The sequence below is a fragment of the Pinus tabuliformis genome, chromosome 2_2, assembly GCF_031772625.1.
Source record: "Pinus tabuliformis cultivar Carrire ecotype Pingquan chromosome 2_2, CPIR1, whole genome shotgun sequence".
Taxonomy (NCBI): Eukaryota; Viridiplantae; Streptophyta; class Pinopsida; order Pinales; family Pinaceae; genus Pinus; species Pinus tabuliformis.
The window spans coordinates 1,031,712,523-1,031,740,242 of record NC_142300.1 but is presented as its reverse complement, the minus strand read 5'-3'; the positions used below and the strand labels follow the sequence as shown (position 1 = coordinate 1,031,740,242).

The window sequence follows — 27,720 nt, the reverse complement described above, 5'->3', positions numbered from 1 at the left end:
AATCCTCAATTTTAATTCTCACTTTGTGCTTTCCAAGTTGTCTCGATTTTATTAGCAGAACTTCCAAATTTTATATGTTGTTATGACTTGGATACCATGCTCTTTTCTACCATCATTAGTTTAACTTTGGGAACTTTTATTATAATAATGGTGTTCATTGCCTTTTATTTTATAATATTTATTATATACATTACCTCACTTTATTGGCCGATTTTCCTAGTTGTTCGTGTTATTTTTACGTCGTAAGGCGTTTTTCTCTGAAATCAACTCCCCTCTCTGTCTATTTGTCATCTTGTAAGCCACACGATTATATATTAGACGATTGCAACAATTTCAGCCGTTCATAGTTGATTCAAAAGGATTGCCCAAACGGTTTGGGCATTTCATTGGGCATCAGATCGAATAGTTTCATCTGGGCAGCTGAATAGTTTCATCTGGGCAGCTGAACCGGGCTCTAGTGCTACATGCATCCCACTAACCCTGTTGGCGATCTTTTCTTGTACTGTCTGTGGGTGGAGTTGATTGATCCAAGGCTGTACTGAGCAGGCGATTCGTGAGGCGAAACAGAAATCTTCTGAAATCCGCAGTGAGACCCAACACCGGGGCAGTGTGGTTCGACATTCAAGAGATCAGGGACGCCACCGATAATTTCAGCGACCACAATCTCATCGGCCAAGGAGGTTTCGCCACGGTCTACAGGGGAAGGCTTCCGGATTCTCGGCTGATCGCTGTGAAGAGAATCAGAAACTGCACGCCTGAAGGGGATTCCGATTTCCTGAACGAAGTGGAGATCATAAACAACATCAGGCACCGGAATCTGGTCGTTTTGAGGGGCTGCTGCGTGGCCAGCGATGAGAGAGAAGGGCACCAGCGACTTCTGATATACGATTACATGCCCAATGGAAGCTTGGATGAGCACCTCTTTGGAGGAAAGTCCAATGCCCGGCCTTTGAACTGGCCGCAGCGCAGGAACATCGTCATGGGGACTGCCAAAGGGCTGGCTTATCTGCATGACGGTATCGAGCCCGCCATTTATCACAGAGACATCAAATCCACTAACATTCTGTTGGATGACGAAATGAATGCGTGTCTCGCCGATTTTGGTGTGGCGAGGATCATGATTAAAGAAGGGGAATCCCATGTCATGACTAATGTAGCAGGGACGCGCGGCTACATGGCCCCAGAATATGCTCTCTACGGCCACTTGACGGACAAATGCGATGTGTATAGTTTTGGGGTTTTGCTGTTAGAGATGATGAGCGGCAGAAAGGCTTTGGACACCTCCGCTGACTCAGCCTCCGAATACCTCATCGCGGATTGGGCATGGGCACTGGTGAAGAAAGGCAAGATCAGTGAAATAGTAGACGACAGAATCCGGCAGTGCGGAGCGGAGAGTGTGATGGAGAGATTTGTTTTAGTGGGTATTCTGTGCTCGCATGTTATGGTGGCATGCAGACCTAGAATGGTGGAAGCGTTGAAGATGCTGGAGGGAGAGGCCGAGATTCCTAAAATTCGAGAGAGACCTTTGCCGGTTATGCCTTGGCAACCTTATCCCGAAGGCAGATTCCCTAAATCTGCTTGCGTGGCTGCTCCGGTCCACCTCTGCGTCTCCGTTTAAATAAACAGACGTTGCATTTATTACTGCCTGTAAAGTTTTGCAGCAGGAAATATATCCTGTACGTTGTATTGTATTGGGGTGTGCTACGTTTCATATCACATTGCACTCGCGCCGTTGAATGGGGAGCAAGGACGGAAGGTCGTTTCACCCATAGTGTGATGGTAATAATAACCCATTACATATTGTTATTATTTATTTGAATTATTTTCTCTACAATGGGTATGGCTGAATTTTAATATACAGTAACAAATTGGTTTTATTAAAATAATATTTTGTAATTAAATATATATTTTAAATTTTAATTCATATAAAAATGTTTAAACAATTAATGTAAATAATTGTTCATATTAAATGTTTCAGTATTTAATTGAATAATGATAATTAGTAATAAATGAAAAATAGTTTCCTTAATTCCATAATTAGTTGGTTGGTCAAATAAATTATAATTATTTTGTTTGTCAAATAAATTGTTTATTACGCCGTAAGGCGCTTCCCTCTGAAATCAACTCCCCTCTTTGCCTACCTGTCATCTTGTAAGCCACACGATTATATGTTAGACGATTGCAACAATTTCAGCCGTTGATCGTTGATTCAAAAGGGTTGCCCAAACAGTTTAGGCGTTTCATTTGGCATCGGATCGAATAGTTTCATCTGGGCAGTTGAACCGGGCTCTAGTGCTACATGCGTCCCACTAACCCTGTCATTCCCTACCTGAACACTTTCATTATGCATTTCACTGCGATTTCTTGGCCACTGCTACTGCGATTTCTTGGCCACTGCGAGGGAGAACGCCCATATAAATCTTCAAGCACTAGTTCTGCGCGAATTGGAGGTGGCGTGCGTCCTGCTATCAACCAAGTCTTCCCGAAGTGTGAGAAATCGTGTTAATATCATAAACTCTGGTTCTGTGTCAATGCGGCAGAGCTGTAAGTCCTGGTTCACTGAAGGTCATTTTTTAGAGCCCTACATGCTGCCAATCAACTTCACGACACTACGACCTCATCCCGCAGGGATACGATTCAGGCCACGCAGAAGGTTTCCTTGTTACGAATCCCCGTAATCTGTTATTATTTCATTCATGTTTTGCCTTTGCCTATCAAACAGAAGAAATGCTAGCGCAGTCATTAGTAGATATCCCTTCTTCTTCGGCCCTAAACACGGGATATGTTTATCTTTATCCTTATTGCAATACACATCCCAGGAGGGCTAAGAAGAAACATAAATACAAGCAACATTTTCAATCTGTACATGTTTCTCCAGGTACTGTAACTCCCAGATCATTTTTTATTTCTTGTGACAGTTGTAAAGGGGCGTCAACATTTCATTCTGAGTACAAACCCATGAGATTACGTTCCTCTTCCATCGAAAATGACGCATATCCATTTCAGAATCATGGTGGCAAACCCTCAAACGAAGAAGTCATGGAGAATAGAAGTAATGAGTGCTTAGTGTCAGGCCAATTAGACGAAAACCAGGATTTGTTGTTTGAGGAATTTTGTAATCTTTCAGAAACATAAATAGAGTGTGTTCAACATAAGGATGGATTAGGAACCATGGATGATTCAGAGAGTGATATTGCATAGTTTAGGGTGGAGGGAAGGGCTTTGGAGGGGTTTAAGTGCTTTGTTGATGTGGTGGGTAGGGTTGCGGAATGGTTTGAGGGGGGGATGGAGACAAAAGTAAGGTTTTGCAAGGATTTAGGAGGGCAGTCGACGAAATTAGGGCTCGTAAAGGGTTTACCAACAGGATGGAATCTGGAAGTAAGAATTTTGATGTCTTTATGGATGTCGCTAGAGACAAGGGCAAAGTTATTGAAAGCTTTCAAAATCAAATTGGAATAGAAAGAAGAGTTTTGCAAGGGCGTGTTTTGGAGAAAGATGTTGATTTGCTCAAACATTGTTTATCACATAATTTACAGTGGTTTGAGGCAGAAGGAAGGGTTTTTGAAAGTCTCAAGAACATGAATGGACTATAAGGTGGGATTTTAGAAAGGGGGAATGGAGAGAGGAGGGCAACTGTTAGTAGTGAGTTCCACCAGCAAAATTTGATGAATAATAGGACAGAATGTGGTGTTCTAGGAGAGTTAAGTCGCGGGACAAAATTGGAACCAAGGATTTATAATGCGAGAAAAAATGGCAGCAGAAGTTATGCAGGTGCCATTGGCATGCATATGGTGCAGAGTTTGGTGAAAATAGACAAAAAATTGGAAGGAGGAAAAGATATGCCAACCTCTGTGGGAAGTCTGCAGGATAAGAAAAATATCAAAGAAACGACTTTGCAAGTTGAAGGTCTTAACTGCGTAAGAGAAAATTTTAACAAAGAGAGAAATACTGAAGGCCATCGTTATCCACCAAAACAGTCTCACAAGAGCACACTAGTAAAGTCAAGTTCAGGGTGCAGAAATGTAATAAAGAAAATGGAAACTAAAAGAAAAGGCTCACACAAATCGTATGGTGGGTGTATCCCAGCCATTTTGCAAGCTTTGGATTCTACAGAGAACATTGACGAAGTGCTTGAACCTTGGGAAGCAAACCTCAGTGCAAAAGAGCACTATCCTAAAAGAGCAGTGGGACTGGGAGAGAGCAGTTCAGATTTTTAAGTGGTTTCAGAAGAAAGAGTGCTATGAAGTTAATGTAATTCACTATAATATCCTACTTAGAATTCTAGGAAGAGCACAAAAATGGGATCAACTGAATTTTTTTTGGGAAGAAATGGTTAAAGACAAGGTCTTGCCTACCGCCACTACCTGTGGTACTCTTATAGATGTGTATGGGAAAGCTGGTCTCAAAGAAGAGGCTCTTCTCTGGCTGGATCGCATGATATCACAAGGTCTCTGGCTAGATGAGGTCATCGTGAACACGGTAGTCCATATTTTGAAGAAGGCAAGGGAATTTGAGAAAGCTGAACAGTTCTTCAGGGACGGTCTTCTGGGAAAATCTTTCTAGGTAATACTACAAATGTTTGTTCATCTAAATCAGAGCCTGATCGACAGCAGCCGAAGGATTTCTTCTATATTAGTCGTCGGTGTGAAGTAAAAAATCATTTTGAGGACCCACTGGGTAAAAGGGACTGCTCTCCAAATAATTTTCCTGAAGGAGTGCTCATTAAAGGGTTATTAGATGATAAGTGCATGGATCCTTGCAGAGAGAATGATCAAGTTCAGAGGCCACGCAGTTCTTACATGTATAATACATTAATTGATACTTATGGGAAGGCAGGCCGCCTAAAAGAAGCTTCCAAGTTATTTTCTGAGATGTTAAAAGAAGGAATAGGCCCAAATGTTGTAACATTCAATACCATGATTCACATCTGTGGATCTTATGGATATCTTGACGAAGAAGATGCCCTTATGGTGAAAATGGAAGAGCTTCATTGCTTGCCTGACACAAGGACGTATAACACTCTTATAGCATTACATGCTCAAAATGAAAATATTGATAAAGCATTTTGTTACTTCAAAAAGATGAAGGAAGTAGGACTCGTTCCTGATACTGTGGGTTGTCGAACTATTTTATATGCATTTTGTATTAAACACATGGTCAGTGAAGTAGAAGCTGTTGTCAGGGAGATGGATGGATTGGGCATTCATGTGGATGAGTACTCCGAATCAGTTGTTATTAGGATGTATATAGATCTGGGGATGCTTGAGAAAGCATGGGCATGGTTTGAAAGGTTCCATCTTGCTGGAGGAATGAGCTGTGAATGCTATGCTGCCAATATTGATGCATATGGGGAACAGGGTTATTGGTTAGAAGCTGAAAAGGTGTTTAAGTGCAGTCAAGAAAGAGGCGAGGGTCAAACTGCATTAGAATTTAATGTCATGATTAAGGCCTATGGGATTGCAAAAGTCCATGACAAGGTTCTGAAGTTGTTTGAAAGAATGGAAGTTCAAGGGGTTTTGCCTGACAGATGTACATATGCTTCTGTCATTCAGACATTTGCAAGTTCAGGACTTCTAGATGAATCAAAACACTTTATTACCAAAATGCAGGAAGCAGGGTTTGTGCCTAACTGTTCATCATTTTGTGCTGTTATTGCCGCCAATGGAAGATTGGGTTGAGCTGCAGAGGCAGAGAAGACGTTTGAAAAGATGGTTAAAGCAAGTGTGGAGCCAGATGTTTTTGTTTATGGTGCCTTGATAAATTCATTTGCTGAATCTGGATGTGTGGAAGAAGCTGTACGTTACTTTCAAATAATGCAAAATGCTGGTCTTGCAGGGAACTCTGTGGTGTATAGTTCTTTGATTAAGGTTTATAGTAAACATGGTCTTTTGAAGGAAGGACAAGAAACGTACAGACGCGTACAAGAATTGGGTGTTGAGCCAGATGCCTTTTTATCAGGCTATATGCTTGACCTTTATGCTCGCACTGATATGGTGACTGAAGCACAAGAAGTGTTCAAAGTCTTGAAGGGAAAGCAACAGGCAAATGATTTTTTTTTTTTCCATGATGTTGTCCTTATACAAAAAGAATGGAAGGCTTAATGAAGCCACTGAAATTGCAAAGGAAATGTTAGAATCGGGATTTCTTACTAACGTTCTTTCTTTTAATAGTGTCATTAGCCTGTTCATTGCAGATGGAAGATTGAGAGAGACTGCTGAAGTTTTTCATCAAATGTTGAAACTAAAGGCTTCACCCAATGAGAATAAATACAAAACGCTGGGCATTCTTCTGAAGAGAGGAGGCATTCCAAGAGAGGCAGTAGAGAAACTCGATGTTGCACGTAAAAGTGGGCTTCCACATGGTATTCAGGCCTTGAGAATGACAATCTTTTCTGCAGTGGGGATGCATGCTGAAGCTTTGGAAGTTTGTGATGAACTGAGAGCTCCTGGGTTGGATTTTGATGTGTCTTCTTACAATGCTGTTATATATGCACTTGGTAGTGCTAGGAGGATTAATGAAGCTTACAATATGTTCATGATCATGCACGCCAAAGGTCTTGAACCAGATACAATTACTTATGCAAGTATGATAATTAGTTATGGGAAGCTAGGATTGGTAGACGGTGTTAGGAGAATGTTTTACAAAATGAAACAAAAGGGTTTTCAGCCAAACAAATTCACGTTCAAGGCAGTTATAGATGCCTATAAAAGTGCTGGGAAGTTTGCTCTAGCCAGATTTGTTACCTAGGAGAGGGAGTTCATGCATTAGTTGCAAGATGATGGTCACGTTACATAAGATTATGCAAATCGGATTTCGAGCTCCATTTCATGTGCAAAGCTTTTAAAAGGAAGTTGGCATATCCTGTATTCACGCTGTTGTGTCTTTTAACATTTTGTAAAATTGTAACAGGTTATTTTTTTGGGAAATTTAAATCTATGCTCCTTGTATAGAGAAATTGTGGATAAAAGGGTACTAGTAGTTCTTTTAGTGTATAACAAAAATGCAAATAAAAAGACATTGGTCATTCCCTCCTCCAATATAAATTAAGGCTTTGAAAACAGACTGCAAGCTTTGGGTTTTTGAAGTGGGAAGTTTTGATATTTCCACTTCACAATAATAAGAGTAATTAGGGTTTTGATATTTTATTTTGTATGACAAGAGAAAAGATGGGCATTATGGATGCTACTATTGTTGTTTCACCAGATAGATAGGCACTTGTATTCGACAGATACTGAATCTGTCAATTTTTCTCTTCATATTCTGGTCAGAGATTAGTTACATCTTATTTAGCATAAAGCATTTCCCACTAATGGCTTCGTTCAGTATAGATTAAGGCTTTGAAGGCAGTCTGCAAGCTATGGGGTTTTGAAGTGGGAAGTTTTGATGTATCTACTTCAATAGACAGATAGACCCATTTGAAATATACATACCTTACATGACATGCATAAGTACCAGTCAAACTCCAAGCCATTGAGTACACACATGCACACAAAAATAAGCATACACATACAGACCCAGAGAAACAGAGTACAAGGTCTGCCAACATTCAAGTTAAAGTGAGAAAGAAGAGGTAGCACAGCAAATTGCATATAATTGTACAAGAATCAACATTACTTACCGAATCTGACTTCCTGCATGACCTATACTTTTAGATACCGTGAACAACATAAGATCTTGATCTGCAGGAGCAGCGATAGAGGGGTAATGTGGTCAGTGATAGGCTAAATCGTAGAGAAAAGTGGATGTTGGGTTCAAGCAAGCTAGTAATGGAGAGAATAACAAAGCTAAAAAGTTGTGAGGTAAGAGACAAATGAATGTTAAAAAAATAGAACTAAAACAAAACTAACTGACCTGAAAGAAATTCAGTGAAATCTTTTAGTGGGAATGCCGAGATCCATGGATTAGATCCGATGAAGTCTTTTTATTGAAACAAGGGTTCCAAATCAATTCAAAATTGAAATAGGTAGACTGAGGAGAGAGTGCCAATCTAGATCTAGGTGGGAAGGTATACTCCAAAGGAAGCAAATCTGAACTTCATTAAAAAAAAACTAGTGAGTGATCCAATTAGCTTAGAAATAAATAAAATTTAATGAAGAAACAAGCCTAAACCAATACTCTGATAAAAAAATGATATATTTCTAATCCTCTCAACAAATGAACCTAGTTGACAAATGCAACAACCTGAAAATAAATTAACCAAAAACAAATGATAATTAGAGAATACAATAACATTAAGGGAAAATGACTTACTTTGTTGCAGTGGCCAAATCTGGGTTTAATTTTTTTTATCTCAGGTAGGTAATAGAGATTATTTCTCCAAGAAACATTATGGTTTCATTGACAACAAAAAGAGGTTGGTGGAGAAATGTATTATTTACCAATAAACGAGAAACGTGTACAGAATCACAGCATTGGTAACTTAACAACTAGGTCGATGCAATGAAATTATATTGAGATCCATGTTTGATATCCAACACTCATATCGCCTCATTTTTGGTGAGTTTTGTTTTTCCACGAGTCAAAAGTTCCACTCTTTATTATTGTTTATTTGAAAAGAGATAATCAGCCAAAACTCCAAAAATAAATTCCACAGGGAAAGTTCACCTTCAATAAACAGAACTCTGACTTCCGTCATAATTCAAACTAGATTTAGGGCCAAAATTACTCAGGAAAATAGGGTAGTTTGAATACTATTTATCCTGAGCTCAACGCAATTTTCCTTGACTTATAACTACCCACTGAATCTATGTAAATATATAGAGGTGCCTTGTGTGTGGTAAGAAATATGAAGAAACATGACGCTGGATTGTCTAGAAAGGATCTGTAAGGCAATCTAGGAAGAAACATGACAACGGATTTGTCTAAAGAAGATATGTTCGGCACTTATTTAAGACTGAAGAGGTGGCTTGTCTGTAGGGAAATCTGATTAGATTCAAAGCATTGTGATCAGACTGGATCTTATTAGCCATCCACAGTTTTAGAGTTTCAAAGTCTGAATTGGTTAATATGTAGATGTGCATGGATTAATCTTCCAGACAAGCATATGGCTATTCACAAGATTTAGAGAGATAAAATTCCGAGATTTATGAAAAGCAAACCCATGAAATCATTTGCCAAAGATGTTTCCATTAATCAAGAACATGATATTGGAAGGCTCGCAGACGCTATTAGATTACAATTTAGCAAAAAAAACATGACATTGATTATATCCAGAGAAGATCTGTCCAACAATGTGGGAAGAAACATGAGATTGGATTCGTTTGGAAAAGATCTGTCCAACAATTCAAGCCCTAGGGGAAAAACAAGATAACTAAGATGTTTCAAGAAGATAAAACGCCAATAGAGGAAGATTTCATCAGACATAGGTTCGAGTCAAGTAGAAAGGAGAGTAGATGTGGTGAACAACATCAACGAATGTGCCCCCACACAACGTAAAAGCCGAAGAATCAACCAAGAGGCAAGAAACGATACCAAGGTACGTGAACAGATTAATTATGCTACTTTGCTATTTGAAGTTAGAATATAGACACTATTTGAATAGAGTTTATAGAGTTTTAATACCTTTTTATTTATACACTCTTTAGTAGTCCTTTTCTTCTTAGCTATCTGAATTTTGTTATTTATATTTTTATTAAGTTGAAGGTTGAGTTTAGGTTGGGCTAGTTTCATGTCCGGTTCAGCTTTATGTTGGATGGAAGAATAATCTATTCAATTGTGTGATGTTGTCATTAAAAGTATCTAATGTTTGATCGAGTTTGGATGTTCCATAGGAGAGTTTCAATCCTCAACCCTTCACCAAGAAATTTAAACCTAGAGCCTGATAAAGATTAAACCCTACAAACAAACAAAAATAATTTTCACATTTAAATATGTCCCGTGCTTTAAATTTACATAAACATGGTGAAGTTTTCCTTCTATTTGTATATTTTTCAACAACACTTGATAGTCCCGTAATGCTAGGGAAAATAGAAAACCATTAATCAGCATTTGTAAAAGTCAGTCTCCAATATAAGAACAGGGTGGTTCCATGAAGATAATGAATGAGGGAACTAAACAATTGCCTAGACAAGTCAGTGCAGCTTGACAAAATGACTCTCCATGCCCTTGAATGTGGCAGAAGATTGTATATTTTTCAACATCACCTGATAATCACATGATGTTATGGAAAATATAGTACCATTAATCAACATTTATAAAAGTCAAAGCCTGCAATAAAAGAACAGGGTGATTCCACGAAAACAACAAATGAGGGAATTAAAAATTTGTCTAGACAATTGAATGCAGCTTGAAAAAATGACTTTTGTTGTCCTTGATTGTGGAAGAAGACACCATAATCAAATTCACCATGAAGTCATTGTCCTCTTCAAATACACTTAAAAATGCCTATTATCTGCCGAAACTGGTGATGTGGATGGATTAGAGTACATGCATCACTTCAGAGTAACAGTGTAGCAATCCTCATTTCATACTTCAGAAGATAACTGCTCTCTATCATCTCTTTCAGTGTCCTGCCACAAGATTAATCTTGTGAATAAACATCTCTATATAACATGAGAGGATTAATCTTCTGAACAATAAACATCTCTGTATAATACAAGATATCACATAGTAAATTATAAAGGGTTTGCTTTATCTACCTTCCTTAAACTGTCTTTAATTGAATCTACTGAACCTCCCCAAAGTTTAATCTGATCTTCAGCTTGTGAAGCCTGCAATTTATGGGTAAAACCAGCAATATACTAAAGTGGTTCCAGTTAATGGGGCATTGATTTCAATGTTTAATATATTTTTATTCTTTATCAAAGTATTTTTTGCTCTATTTGCTTTTGTCAATTTATGCCTTACGGCGTTTCCTTTGCAACATCTGGTGCAAATGCTAGTGGTATTTATTATGATAAGTTATTTATGTAATTTAGGTTATTACGCCGTAAGGCGTCTCCATTTGAAATGAATTACCCTAGCCGTCGTCGTGTCCTATTATTCACCGTAGATTTGTGGTGTTAGACGATCAAACAAAACTTGATCGTTGATCAAAAATTAAAACGGTTCATGAAACTGAAACGGTTCATGAATTTTCGCCCTCGCCGTTCACCCTAAGATCTGGTCTTTCTGCGTCTGATTTCCAAAAATTGCCTATTTCCTTTTGCACCACCAACGCCGAACAGAGCAGCAATGATAAGAAGAATGATGTCGAAAATATTTGCATCAACATCGATCTTGAATGCATGGTTTGTCTTGATCAATTCAAGGATGGTGATAAATGCCTTGTGTTACCAAAATGTAGCCATTGTTTCCATGTTCCCTGTGCAGATGTTTGGCTCTCCCAGCGCTCCATATGCCCCATTTGCAGAGGCAATGTTGAAATTATTAATATTGATCAACACCCATCGACCGAAAAGCCTCAGAATTCAGTGGAGATTAACCCTGCAGAAGAATAGGCACTTGGGCCTCAGTTAGATATTATGGGTAATATTAATTCTGATTCTCACGCGGATAATGTCGTCATTGAGATTCCTTTATAGAATAGATAGTTCATAATTTCTCACGCGGATAATGTCGTCATTGAGATTCCTTTATAGAATAGACAGTTCATAATTTTTCTTGAAATTTTGTTGCAGATTGTATTGGTTTTTCTGTGTAGTGAATTGAGTTGTGTAAGATTTGTATTCACAATTTTGTAATCCAATGTACTCCTGTCATATTTTTCTTTTGAAGATAATATTGCATCGATGTAGAATAAAACCATTTATTCTTGAGCAGGGTAGTCATAATTTTTACATGTGAAATTTCATTTTGGATTGCTTTTGCCTTCCAAGGTAATATGGGATATATGTGAAATAGAACTACTTATTCTTTAACAAGGTAATCATAGTTTTTACATGTGAAATTCTGCTTCGTTTATTAATTCTAGGCCTGTAGGTTTGAAGTAGCCCTTTTATTTTATTTTGTCCATATATGAATTATTGGATTAGCGTCTGGCATTTGTGAATTTGATATTTTGTGCCAGCATTACGCTTGGCATACATCAATGCTTACATTCCATTTTTCCAAAATTGGGACTCTGGGACTCTGAATTTGACATTTTCTGTGAGCATTTTGGGTGGCATATATAAATGCTGAAAGCCTATTTTCCCCAAAGTTGGAGCTGTTGGCCATGTATAAATGTTACTAATCATCTAATACTTAGTATGGTGAAGGTGGTTTAATGTCTTGTGGAGGCTATTTCATCAGTTTCAGGATAATTTATGCATTAACACAATTTCATGTAAATTTGTTATGGGATAAAGTAGATGTTCCTAAAATGTAGGAGACATGATCATGTAAATACTCAGAAATATTTTGTGCCTATATCTCAAGTTAATCTAAGAATGTTGCCATGAACAGCTATGTGGAATGCTACCTCTATCTGAGGAGAGGTAATATTTTATTTGGCTAAGGGCCCAAACATCAATTGGGAGGGATGCCCTGGCCACCTTCAAACCAAACTGTTAAAACTACTAGAAATTGGATATGGAAATTGAAGTTGACACTCAGTGGAATTAGCTGGCATAGTTGGATCACAAATCCATGGCCAAATTGTCAATGTATCCCTGGGATGATTTTGAAATGTCAAACCTTCAATGAAAAAGAAAGCTGAATTCTCAGTCCGTTCTAACTTCTACCAAACGCCTCTTCTCACTATATGAAATACCAAGATTCATCTCTTATGATATTCAAAGCGTCAAGATGTTTCTTAACAATAGCTACTATCATTGCATCAGGGAAAAAAATTGGACACTGTGATGCATACATAATAAAACACAATCTTTGTTCCAAAGAACCAAAACTTAATATAAAAAATAGAGTTTGTTCCCACATTTGTTGCTATCTAACCATTACTCCAACTCATTAACTATCATTTTCCCACCCTTATTGCAAGCTCCATCTGTTTTAAAGGCAAGAAATGGAATGGTTTTTTTGTTAGTTGGATTACCAAAAGAAATGGGTTAGTTAAGATAGCTTATAAATGGAGGCACAAGTTCTGAGGCTCTCATGGTGTTATTTCAATATATTGGCCATGTTCAAGTTTTGAATAGAACTATCCTGAAAAATATCTCAAAGAAAATCGATTGCAATTTCATTGTAAAATCCAAAATTTGAAAAAAGAGGAATTCACATGAGCAAGTGACTCGATGAGTTGCTGCAATTAATACAAAAGTATTCTTTCTTCAACACCCTATGGAATGTAGGCACATAGAAAGAATGCAGGGGTATCAACAAAAATGGAAGAAACATATGAGTAATACCACCTAAGTCACAACCTTGGACCTTGATTTCTTCAAGCGAGGAATATAGGGCCGATTCTAAATCCCTTTTCACTCGACCATTAGATTTAGTGGTTTTAATCGTACAAACCAAAGTTTCGAGTGAACTTCAAAAGAGACTGTAACCAACATTTTGTGAATGCATTATTTTTTATGGGGGAAATCGAAGGAAACAACTACAAGTATCCATTCTTTCAGAGTAGGTCAATGCAAGAAGTGCCTAGCTTTGTCCCTTTAGTTGTGGCCAAGATTGAAAATGCACTGTAGAAATTTATTATTGTGGGCAGAGCAAAGAAGATTTTAGTACAAAAGAACTTTCCCATTGGCTACTCACCGTCGTATTTAACACTATACACTCCATCTGGATAACCAATGGAAAACATAGGGTGCATTACGAGGTTTAACAATTTATCCAAAACTGGGAATGATGTTCTATAAGCCCGAGTGAAAAAACTTAAAGCACAATATCCACAAGTTAAATTTGTTTTTGCAGACTTTCACGGGGCAACCCTCAAAATTTTGAACTCCATAGAATTTTGGGCCGTAGAATAATGTGTTACAGGCTTGTTATGGAATGGGTAGTTGATATAATTACAATTTGAGCGTAACATGCGACGCTGTAGGAGCATCTGTGTGTACAAATCCTGGACAACATTTCAACTGGGATGGGATTCATTTGACTAAAGCCATTTACAGAAATATATCGAAATTGTTTCTGGGCGGAACATTCACATCGCATAGTCCTCAGACTCTCTACACAATGGGAACTACACAATTGTAGACACCACTGTGAACTGACCGATGGATCATAAAGTACAAAAATATCAATAATACATTCTATTAATAATTACGCCGTAGCGTTTCCCTTTGAAATGAATTACCCCAGCCGTCGCCGTGTCCTATTATTCACCGTGGATTTGTGGTGTTAGACGATCAAACAAAGTTTGATCGTTGATCCAAAATTAAAACGGTTCATGAAACTGAAACTATTCATGAATTTTCGCTCTCGCCGTTCACCCTAAGATCTGGTCTTTTTGAGTCTGATTTTTACGCTGTAGCGTTTCCCTTTGAAATGAATTACCCCAGCTGTCGCCGTGTCCTATTATTCACTGTGGATTTGTGGTGTTAGACGATCAAACAAAGCTTGATCGTTGATCCAAAATTAAAACGGTTCATGAAACTGAAACGGTTCATGAATTTTCACCCTCGCCGTTCACCCTAAGATATGGTCTTTTTGAGTATGATTCCCAGAAATTGCCTATTTCCTTTTGCACCACCAATGCTGAACAGAGCAGCAATGATAAGAAGAATGATGTCGAAAATATTTGCATCAACATCGATCTTGAATGCATGGTTTGTCTTGATCAATTCAAGGATGGTGATAAATGCCTTGTGTTACCAAAATGTAGCCATTGTTTCCATGTTCCCTGCACAGATGTTTGGCTCTCCCAGCGCTACATATGCCCCATTTGCACAGGCAGTGTTGAAATTATTAATATCGATCAAACACCCATCGACCGAAAAGCCTCAGAATTCAGTGGAGAATAACCCTGCAGAAGAACAGGCACTTGGGCCTCAATTAGATATTATGGGTAATATTAATTTTGATTCTCACGGATAATGTCGTCATTGAGATTCCTTTATAGAATAGATAGTTCATAATTTTTCTTGAAATTTGGTTGCGGATTGTATTGGTTTTTCTGTGTAGTGAATTGAGTTGTGTAGGATTTGTATTCACAATTTTGTAATCCAATGTACTCCTGTCATATTTTTCTTTTGAAGATAATATTGCATCGATGTAGAATAAAACCATTAATTCTGGAGCAGGGTAGTCATAATTTTTACATGTGAAATTTCATTTTGGATTGCTTTTGCCTTCCAAGGTAATATGGGATATATGTGAAATAGAACTACTTATTCTTTAACAAGGTAATCATAGTTTTTACATGTGAAATTCTGCTTTCTTTATTGATTCTAGGCCTGTAGGTTTGAAGCAGCCCTTTTATTTTGTCCATATATGAATTATTGGATTAGTGTGAATTTGATATTTTGTGCCAGCATTACGCTTGGCATACATCAATGCTTACATTCCATTTTTCCAAAATTGGGACTCTGGGACTCTGAATTTGACATTTTCTATGAGCATTTTGGGTGGCATATATAAATGCTGAAAGCCTATTTCCCCCAAAGTTGGAGCCGTTGGCCATGTATAAATGTTACTAATCATCTAGTAATTAGTATGGTGAAGGTGGTTTAATGTCTTGCAGAGGCTATTTCATCAGTTTCAGGATAATTTATGCATTAACACAATTTCATGTAAATTTGTTATGGGATAGAGTAGATGTTCCTAAAATGTAGGAGACATGATCATGTAAATACTCAACAATATTTTGCGCCTATATCTCAAGTTAATCTAAGAATGTTGCCAAGGAAATGCCGTAAGGCATAAATTAAGGAGCAATGGCGACATAGGAATAGAAAAATATAAATAAGGTGCAAAATGTGCATAAATTGAGGAGCAATAGTGACATAGGAATATGCAAATCTAAATAAGATGCAAAAATGTGCATAAATAGAAGAGCAATGGCGACATAGGGATAGGAAAATCTAAAAAAGATGCAGAAATGTAACAATCAACATATGGGGACATTTGTTCCCACGTCACACCTCATATAATAAAAGCTCTATCACGATGGTGCACATGCAAGCCTTTACAACTTGTACCAAATTTCAATTCAGGATTGCGTTGACAACGAAGAGCCACCTAGAAAAATTCTTTGTTTCTGTTTGAGTTAAAAATGTTTTCATGGTGTACACCCAGTTTGGATACCAGCTGTCCAGAAGAGCACGTTTCATTGTATTTTCCTTCATTTCCAGTATAACGAGAATCACCACTGGAATTCACATGGAAAAAAAATTCAGTCTCTATCAACGCCATTAAATGCAATACACATATTAGATATAGGTGCACAATCTCTATCTTCTCATGTTGGCAGAAGCAGTAAAAATGATTTCAATTACTGAGAAGTAAATCAGTCATCTAATCCAATCTAGCACAAAATTAACACGCATGGCATCCATCAACATCATGGATTGGATAAATTTGCAAGTATGGTTCCTCCCATATTCTGCTATTTCCCGCTATTTCATGACCTTTCACTGTTTAAAAAATTGATAGCTTCTGAAAATTGTAATATTAGCAGCCAATCAAATTTGAAATGAATTAATACAATCAAACAGAATAATATTAGCATCCAATCAAATTTGAAATGAATTAATACAATCAAACAGAATATGTAGCCCACATTATGTCCAAATACGATTTCCAGGCTCTAGATTCATAAACCAAAGAAATTTTTCGGTCCAAAGGAGGCTCAGAAATTTCCGATCCAAAGGAGGCTCTTTGAAAATTCTTCGATTGACCTTGTAAGAATGTTGATATACATTTGTTATTGCATTAAAAATCGCTGATTCAAACATGTGAATCCTCACTTTGGGGGTCATCATGTCTCTTACATATGCAAATGGCAACTGATCCTGAGGATCGAAGAAATCTAATTCATTGAATAACAGGCAAGAAAATATCTTCATTGAAAGGGTGTGCTTTCTCAATATCAGTGCAGTATCAGCCACATCTGTAATGCCAACAACAACCCACAAAATCAAAAAATCAGTTACAGAGAGAACCAACCTCAAAACAAATCTCAGATGCTATCCCACTAAAACTTCACCATAATTGAGCAAAGTTGAGTTCTCATACCACTTCTTGAGGGAAGATTTTCAGAGCTCCAAGGTTGCAAGCCATTGGCACAGTAACTGTCCATTTGATACCTCACAACTTCTTTGCTCCAATTTCTCCATATGACTTTAAAAATGGCTTCCTCCATGGTATGAGTATTGTAGGGATGCTTTCAGATAGCAATATCAACGTTGTGAGTTACATGGAGATTTTCCAAAATTTAAAAAAGATCAAGAACAAGCTGTAGCTTGGCATCCTTCCAAATGTTGTAAACACAGTTTGAGAAAAGCCTGTGGGAAAGATAATTGGGTATGCGGCCATTCATTATAGATTCCTTGTATGGAAACTCCCTGACCAAAACAATGTGCCAAATTCCAATTCTATGATACTCATTGGGCTTGATCTGGTATCTGGCAAGAAGTGTGAGAGTTGCATTGTCCATAAACATGAAGAAACAAATGTTTTCTATTGTGATTTTCTTAACATTCTTGGGTTTATTAATCTTTCATAGGCTCCAAATATAGTTGAAATTACCACACCCCCCTTGCACTGTTCCATGACCTTCTTGTCTTCTTCAGACACAAGGAACCCTCGGGTACGATAATTGGCAAAACCACAAGGCAAATCAATCCCTTCAGAATAATTGAAATACCTTTTTCTTTCCTTCACATCCAGATTTCCACTGAAGGTCACTAGACCTGAAGTTGAATTGGGGTTTTCAGTTCCTTTCATGTACGGTAGCCGAGGTCAAGAACAAGCTGTAGCTTGGCATCCTTCCAAATGTTGTAAACACAGTTTGAGAAAAGCCTGTGGGAAATATAATTGGGTATGCGGCCATTCATTACAGATTCCTTGTATGGAAACTCCCTGACCAAAACAATGTGCCAAATTCCAATTCTATGAGACTCATTGGGCTTGATCTGGTATCTGGCAAGAAGTGTGAGAGTTGCATTGTCCATAAACATGAAGAAACAAATGTTTTCTATTGTGATTTACTTAACATTCTTGATTTTATTAATCTTTCATAGGCTCCAAATATAGTTGAAATTACCACACCCCCCTTGCACTGTTCCATGACCTTCTTGTCTTCTTTAGACACAAGGAACCCTCGGGTACGGTAATTGGAAAAACCACAAGGAAAATCAATCCCTTCATAATAATTGAAATACCTTTTTCTTTCCTTCACATCCAGATTTCCACTAAAGGTCACTAGACCTGAAGTTGAATTGGGGTTTTCAGTTCCTTTCATGTACGATAGCCGAAACATATGAGTAATACCACCTAAGTCACAACCTTGGACCCTGATTTCTTCAAGCGAGGAATATAGGGCCGATTCTAAATCCCTTTTCACTCGACTATTAGATTTAGTGGTTTTAATCGTACAAACCAAAGCTTCGAGTGAACTTCAAAAGAGACTGTAACCAACATTTTGTGAATGCATTATTTTTTATGGGGGAAATCGAAGGAAACAACTACAAGTATCCATTCTTTCAGAGTAGGTCAATGCAAGAAGTGTCATCAGTTTCAGGATAATTTATGCATTAACACAATTTCATGTAAATTTGTTATGGGATAGAGTAGATGTTCCTAAACTGCAGGAGACATGATCATGTAAATACTCAGCAATATTTTATGCCTATATCTCAAGTTAATCTAAGAATGTTGCCATGAACAGCTATGTGGAATGCTACCTCTATCTGAGGAGAGGTAATATTTTATTTGGCTGAGGGCCCAAACATCGATTGGTTGGGATGCCCTCGCCACCTTCAAACCATACTGTTAAAACTACTAGAAATTGGATATGGAAATTGAAGCTGACACTCAGTGGAATTAGCTGGCATAGTTAGATCACAAATCCCTGGCCAAATTGTCAATGTATCCCTAGGATGATTCTGAAATGTCAAACCTTCAATAAAAAAGAAAGCTGAATTCTCAATCTGTTCTAACTTCTACCAAACGCCTCTTCTCACTGTATGAAATACCAAGATTCATCTCTTATGATATTCAAAGCGTCAAGATGTTTCTTAACAATAGCTAATATCATTGCATCAGGGAAATAAAAATTGGACACTGTAATGCATACATAATAAAACAAAATCTTTGTTCCAAATCAGGGAAATGCTAGTTTTAGAAAGTAAAAAATATGTTGAGATGACCAAATGGTGGCAAAATTCCTCATAGCATTCCTCATGATGTGATACCAAAATTCTCTTCAATGCATCTCTCTTATCTATGACTCTTCAATGTGCCTCATCCCTCAATCAATTGTGACAACTAAATACACCTTGGTCCTCCTCACACTAGATTCACAATGTTGCTTTACTTACACAATGACGCATAATACAACATGATGTGAAATGCCAAATAATACCTAAAAAATGTGTATTCTCCATGATGAAGTAGCTAATTTATAGATAAAAACTTACACTTTAAAACTGTTTTATAGTTTTTTGGAAGCATCATGAAATTGACATTGAAACAGTGAGAAAACATCATCAAGAATGCAAAAATTTAGGGCCCACGAACTTGAAAGCTTGTAGGTGATTATGTCATATTGAGAAAGCTTGAATTGGAAACTCAATTTAAAATGTTACAAATTCCATTCCTGGGTCTCAAAGCTCGCAAGTTCTCTATTCTTCATGATGGAGTAGCAATAATATTCATTCTTCATGATGGAGTAGCTATTTTATAGATAAAAATTAAAACTTATGAAATTGTTTTGTAATTGTTTTTGGAACCATCATGAAATTGACATTGAAACAGTGAGAACACATTATCAAGAATGCAAAAATTTAGGGGCCATGAACTTGAAAGCCTGTGGGTGATTCCCGTCAGTTTGTATTGGAAACTCCATTTAAAAACGTTACCAAATTCCATTCTTGGGTCTTGAAGCTCCCAAGTTCTGTGCTGTAGTTTTTAAGGACATTTAATATCCTCATGGCTTATATTACTATTCCCTGAAGAAGGAATCTTCCATAATAATCCTCTATGCGTGTATGCATTCGTTTGAAAATATTACTATTCCCTGAAGAAGGAATCTTCCATAATAATTCTCTATGCGTGTATGCATTCATTTGAAACTTTGATGTTCAATCATGTTTCCCTTGTAAAATGTTACCAAATACCAAATTCCATTCTTGGGTCTTGAAGCTCCCGAGTTTTGTGCTTTAATTTTTAAGGACATTTAATATCCTCATGGCTTATATTGCGATTCCTTGAAGAAGGAATCTTCCATAATAATCCTATATGCGTGTACACATTCGTTTGGAACTTTGATATTCAATCATGTTTCCCACACAAACGTAGACCATTTTTTTCCAATCTTATCTAAAGAGGTCACAATTTTGTTTGGACGACAAATTCCAAAATTTGACTGTGGGAGTGTTTAAATTTCTTTTGGATGGCGGAAATGGATTTAGCATCCATCATGAATGCCTGGGTACCCAAAATACTGAAGCTTGACCACTGTAATTGACATTTTCAAAAAAATCAGCTAGATTTTTTCAAAATCATGCTGGAATTTTTATTATTATCATCATGGCTCCAACAATTTTCATGGATTTTCAAATATGGAATGACGATCATGATGTTGTTGACAATCTCGTATCGTTTCTTTCACCTCTTCCATTACAATATAATAGTATTTTCTAAGAACACCATAAATAGGTAGCATATGGAAAAATTACATCTCAAAAAAAAAATGTACAAAAACATGTTCACATATACAAAAACAACAACATGGATAATCGATAACCTTTACAAGACATTACTATTATTTACCAAATAGCCATATTCGAATACACATAACTAATCATTTCAAGTATAACTCATTATCATCCACCCTAGCTTCCAACAATGTCCATTCACATGTTGCTATTTTTCCACACACTACTATTATTTACAAAATATTCATATTCAAAATACACATAACTAATACTTTCAACTCTAACTCATTATCATCCACCCTTGTTTTCAACAATGTCCATTCACATGTCTCTATTCTCTCCCCTCTATACATGTCCCTATTCTTCCCCACTCTATGCTATTCTTCCCCACTCTATGCCTTACGAAGTTTCCTTTGCAACATAAGGTGCAAATGCTAGTTATCTTTTTTCTCATCACACGTACTGTGAATATAAGACAAATATGTTTATTGTTGAATGGTATTATTATTGATGTTAACCTTGGTGTTTGGCTTTGATTAAAACACATGTCATTCATGTGAAATGATTAATGAATACTTTTATATTTTGTTTGAATTACACCAAGTTGGAAGCTCCATTGAAGGTTGGCTTGAAACTCTAGTTCTAGGGTTTGGGTTCCTTGGACTAAGGACATACCCCATAGTTGTCGAGGTTTTTTTAAGAAGTTATTGTCATTAATGGATTCTCCTCATTGAGGCGATTCCGGTGGTATGTGGCATGCTTTGGGAGGCCTCCTGGTTTGAGGGATATTCACATTTGAAGTTGAAGACCTTAGTCAATGGGTCTAAACCCCAAGGGGTGGTGACATGGTATCTCATAATTGAATTAATGGTTTCTCATCTAGTTTTAAGAAACAACCATTATATGAAGGGTTTCAAAATGTATTTGCATAAGGGCAACTCTTCTTTGACCAAGTCAAAAGGCCAAATTGTGACAAGGGATTAAAATTCTAAATCTTAAGACTCAAGCAAAAACCCCAACACCCCAAAAAATATAGATGATGTGGAAGACTATTTTTGGGCAAGATCCTTAGCACAAATATTTAAAAAACTCTTAATGGTTTCATAATTAAAGCCACCAACATTTCAATCCAATACATTCGGTTTCGTAATTTAAAGTCAAGCATTAAATCCACTAGCATTCAACTCCAAAAGATAAACTACATTATCCTTGTTATTTTTAAATAAAATTTGATTCCAAAAATGGGTTTATCCTCCAACATTCAATTTTTTGAAACCCCTTCTATCCTAGGAATAGTCTATAAATAAGGCATACCTCATCCTCTCCTCTAAGATAAGATAATCAATGATTATCATTCTAATTTTTTCTCTTTGAACTATTTGACCCCTAGGAAAGAAAAGGAGATCATAAGATAGGGTTCGGTAAGCGTTACACTTGTTTTGTTTCATTGGATAGTCTTGGAGGAATATCTATCATCTAGTCCAACACGTTCTTTTAGGGCCTTGCATTGAAAATTTGTGTTGGATACACAATACAAAATCATGAATAAACTACATGACCTCAAAGCCTTCGACCCTCTATTCTGAAGCATACCTTTTGCAAAGAATATCATATTTTGTTACAAGTTCATGAGCAGGGTTTCTTTGTAGAGCTTTCTAGACATTAAAAAAAAAAAAACATTGGGAGCATCCCTTTTAGGTTTCAGTATTTTATTTTTATTTAGGTGTTGGGATTCGTCTTGTAGGTCATTGGTAATTCATTCACTCAGGTTCCAGGTTTTGCAATAATTTCCTTGTTATTTTTTATTTGGACTTGGGGATACGCTGACCATTTGTTATAGGCCTATTTCAGTTATAAATCTAGGGTTTATTATCATGTTTCTGAGAATGTTGAGCTTGTCCTAAAGTGCGAACCTATTAAAAATACCTTGCAACCTGTTGACATGATGTAATGTAAATATACTCTAATATAAAGTTCGACTGAAATGTGAGCCTAGATAAATACTAGTGAATATGAAGTTTAATCAGATTTACATATCTCCATTTGATGCATTGAACCAGTCTACAATTTTTGGACCAGACCTTTTGAACAAAGACAAAGGAATATCATTTCACATTCAATCACAATAAGAGTCTCCAAAATGTTAAGGGATGAAAATTGTCTAAGGGTTCCACATTCTAACAATTACACCTTGTAGATCAAATTCACAAAGCCAATGATCGATTTCTAATTTTGTATCAATATGCTTAAGCTCTCTATATATTTTGTAAAAATATTTGAAGTTTAGACTTTCAATTCTTGTAGATAACAAGTGACATAAAGTACTGCAACCTTATAGCATTCCTGTAGATAGCACAATCAAGAAAAGACCTATGTACTCTAAGAATGTGAGAAATAATAGTAATCAAGTCAACATGCACTAGTAATGAAATACCAACAACAAAGTTGATTATCATAAGTCAAGGCTAATTGAAAAAGTCTTCTACAACAATGGTCTATAATAATTATCTCTATATAGTAGTTGACACAATATACATGGCAGTAATCTATCCATTTGCATGACAATAATTCACAGTTTGAACCAATATAACTAACCTTTGGTAAGTCAATATTTCTTTCATTTGTCAAAGAACATAGTGATGTGATATGATCTCCTATACGATGAGTTTTTCACAGTATAAGTGATCCTACCTTGATAATCGTTATGAGAATTTTAACAAGTAGTGAATGTGACTAAAAATATATAAAGCAACCCTTAGAGAGACATGATAGTATTCTTATGATTTGTGAAAAGTGACTTTGTTATGATAGTTTGATGCTATAGCGTGACACTAGACTTGATGATTTGTTCTTATTTACAAAATTTTTGCATGACAATAAACTATATGCGAGTGCATTTGATATTTGACAATGTCTTTTGGTACTTGATAGTGTTCCTTGTAAATGACAGTTTCTTGACTAACACAACACAATGACATCAATATACCTACATGGAAGTGGATGGCTATTGAATAGTGGCAACTGTCAGAGTTAGTTTTTGTATAGAAGTAGCAGTGATAGTCTAAATGCAATAATATTTTTCAATATCTAGTTGATGTGGAAGCTAGGGTCTAGTAGTACAATTGACGCAAAAGAAGATTCTCAGTTTGATGTGCAGATTGTGCAGTGGTTTTATTTGGCATTAAGATTGAGCAGAGGAAGGTTTTCATATGACGGTGAGTCGTGTCTGAAGTACGATAGTGCAAAAATAAAATTGAGCAGTGTTGAGAAGTGAGATTACCAAGACTTGAAAGTGATATACATACTGAGTAGAGCAACATAACTTTCATTATAGTTTCCTCATATTTATTTTTGAGCACAGGGGGATCCATTTTGAAAATTTTGAAACTTGGTTCTTCGGCTAATCAAGGTGGCTAGGTGGTGCAAGGCAGGTGATTGGAGTCACCTTCAGGTTGTAGCCTAAAAACACTTTATGGAAACAGGGTGGTGCTAGGGCAGGTTGGATCCTGTAGCAGGGTGTTGGAGTGTCCTTTTAATGGGAGAACATGGTGTTGTCACTTCCATCCTAACTGCTACACATGGTGTTGCAACATCTGTCAGGTTGGATCCTAAGTTCTAGGGAGTTTGAGCGTCCTCCCAATTGCAGTTGGTAAACAATGACTTGGAGCATCCTACAGATTGGAGCCTATAAATCAAGGGGTTGGAGCCTCCTTCAATTGGAGTTGAAAATTTGATGTAATTGTTTTGAAGACAAATATTAAGAATCGTTTGGTGGTTTTTGACCCAGAGGGGGTTTTCCACCTAATAATATTTATGTCTACTATTTTGATTATTATGCATTGTTGAATGGTGTTGTTTACTCTTGATGAAATTTTTTATTGATCTGATGCTATGGTAATTACTACTCTGAAAATTAAAATTAACTAATTGGAAAGAGATACTGATTCACCCCTCTCTCAGTGTTTCCAACAATTGGTATCAGAGTAGGTTCCTTGAGTACAAACTTAACAAGTGGAAGGTAGATCTAAGAGTACAAAGATGGGAAAATGAAAGAATCAAGCCACCAAACATTAAAAGGAAGTTCCAGGTGTTGAAATAATTCTAGATCTTATTATTATGGATAATATGAAGGAATCTATTGAAGAAGAAGATGAAGATATGAGCAAGATCAAATTTAAAAATGAAACTGTCAAGTTATAATGGAACTTAAGGGTGAAAAAGAAAAGGTTAAATTTATTGAAGCATAATTGAAGGTAGCAAAAGGACATGCCAGAAGCCTTAATAATAATAATGAAGAATCAAAGGAAATCATCAACAGCCTTAAAGTGCAGCTGGAAGAAGCCAAAAAAGTTGAAGAGTCACTTAGAAGAGAACTTGAAGAAAGTAACAAAGAATGGAAGAACACAAAGAAGGAAAATCACACACTCAAAGAAGTTTCTCTATTGAAACTCTAGGTGTAGGAAGCATAAAAGAAACAGAAATACCTAATAATGCAATAAACGAAATATGGTAAAAGGTACATATCTGAAGTTGATCAAAAGAAAAGGGAACTAGATACAACTATTGCAGAAATAGATAGGCTTGGGAAGGAAAATGGAAGGCAAAAGGAACATATACAAGTTCTCAATGAACAAGCAGAAAGGTGACTCTTCTAAATCTACAAATAGAAGAAGAAGAAAAGAAGAAAAATATTGAAAGTCCGATTTCAAGGCGGCCTTGCTCAAAAGCAAGAAGAACTTGACACAACTCTTAATAAAATCAATAAGTTCAAGGATTGGCCAAAATAACGCTTGCAGGTTATTGACATGAAAGATCAAGAATTGGTTTAGTTGAAGATGAAGGAAAAAGAAGTAGGTAAAGCTCCATGTGATGGAGACATAAACTCCAAGACTTCACCAAGAAATATTGAGGAGAAGACTGATCAAAGTAAAGGACCATAAAATATTAAGAATGTTGTAGCTCCAAAGAATGATGCTGAAGCAATCAAGGACAAAGGGGAACAAAATACTACATAATTTCCTCTAAAAAAGAGTGAATACAAAAGACCATCCAGACAAGATAAATCATCAAAGTATGCAAATTTGTTTAATGGTTATTATTTTTCATGTACTAAATTTGGACACATGGCTAAGGATTGAAAAGTTTTTTACAGGTACAATTATCAAGGGTATTATCAAAACCCTTGAAGCAGGTTTGCTATATCACAAGACATAATTCACGATGACCTTGTCAACAAAAAGCATATTTCAATTACTCCATCACAGAGGAAAAACATTGAATGTTTCAAATTCCATAACTATGGCTATATAGCTCACGATTGTAGGTGCAAGATGGAATTAAACATGAATGAAAAACTTGAGAGGAGGTACAAGAAGGTTGGAAAAGAAAATAGATACAATAAGATCAAGCAGATAAAAAAACTTTTAGAAGTCATGCTTTCGAGTTTCGTAAAGGAAAAAGGTCATGATGAAACAACATGTACATTTGAAAATGACATGGTTCTAGGTGATCCGACTGAAAAGTTGGGTGATACATTATTTTGAAAGATCAATCTTGTTGACTCTCTAAATTTTGAAGAGGGGGAGTCTATGCAACAACAATTGCACATTTTAAAGACCTATCTATTGTCAAGTTGACAGTTGAAAGATATTCAACATTACAGACATAATAGCAGCTTCAAGATTCTAATCATATGTGTCAAGTTCATGATATTATAACAAGTTTATGGGAAGAAGAACAACTAGGGAATATAGGCCCACAATGATCGTCATCTGTTTTTTTTTTTGTAAACTTGGTAGATATCTATTTATTTCTATTTTCAAAAGAACTTTTCACAACCATTCGCTGCTGCAAGTGGTTTTCCTACCTGAAGGAAACTAGGTATCCACCTTTTAGCTTTAAATCCTGTCCAAAATTTAAATAAGTTCATTGCTATCCATCTAGCAACATTGTATTGGCTGTCTATTCTACTAACTCTACTTATCAAAATAAAAATAAACATAATTATACTGTTCATAGTTAAAACCATTTTTGAATCCAACTAGTTCACTATGTCACTCCTCATCAGAGGATGTTACTAGTGCAGGTGCCTTTGCACTAAATCTTGGCATCTCGCTTTGCTGCTCAATTCTCCATTTTAGGTCTGTCAGAGTCTGTTCAATTCTACCCAGTGCTAGGTTGTTTCTATATGTCTGGATCTGGATTGCCGCTATCTCCTGTAATAGTTTTGCATGGATTGGGTCCTTTTCTTTGTTCTGATTATGTGCCTCTATTTCTTCTCCCACTGCATGCTTATGCTCTTGGTGTAGGGTCATAGCCCGAGCCACCATATTCTTCATATCCAATATTGCTGTATGGTTTGCTTGAATAGTGAGTGCCTCCCTCGAGTGGACCTTGGGTTTGGCACCATGCTTTCCCATTCATCCATGGGGATATCTCAGTATTTGAGATTGGATTTTAAATCTCGCTCCCAATTCATAATCTGAGCTCTAACTTCTGGTGGATTTCCTTCCATGTAGGTGTTGATGATTTTCTTCATGTGTTCCCCATTAGGTTTCCTGCCTCTTTTTTTTTTTGTTGTCCACTTGTTCCCTCCTCGTTCTTGGTTCCTTAGTTTCCTCTTTTGGGGGCCAGTTTTCTCCCTCTTTGGGTGCTACTATCTTGCATTTGGGGTGTTCTTTCCTGGTCAGAGTTCTTACTCTGGTGGATTGGATTACCTATCACAAAATCGATGCATTCATTAGCTTTATGGTTTTGACAAAGTTCAATTCCCCAATTGCTCTTTTTCTTTCCTTTGTTTGTGCCTTCTATCTTCTGGTTTCCAACCAGGGTTTGTGTACCATCTACCTCCTATTTTCTAGGAGGTTTGGGTTTTGTGACTATTAATTTCTTTTTTAGGGTCAGGTTTCTCTTATATTTTATTCCCTTAACCCCCCCTTTAAAACTTTCTAAGCCCTTCCATTCCTTTCTCCTCGGTCCCGAGTTTTCCTCCTCAAATGGGATCAAGGTAATT

At 36.7% G+C, this 27,720-nt stretch overlaps 2 pseudogenes; both read left to right on the top strand.

Annotated features, from left to right (window-relative positions):
* The first annotated feature begins 1,078 nt into the window (after positions 1–1,078).
* LOC149196871 (putative receptor-like protein kinase At1g11050 pseudogene) lies at positions 1,079–1,618 on the top strand (annotated as a pseudogene).
* A 2,047-nt stretch (positions 1,619–3,665) lies between these two features.
* LOC149196870 (pentatricopeptide repeat-containing protein At1g73710 pseudogene) lies at positions 3,666–6,795 on the top strand (annotated as a pseudogene).
* Positions 6,796–27,720: the final 20,925 nt, after the last annotated feature.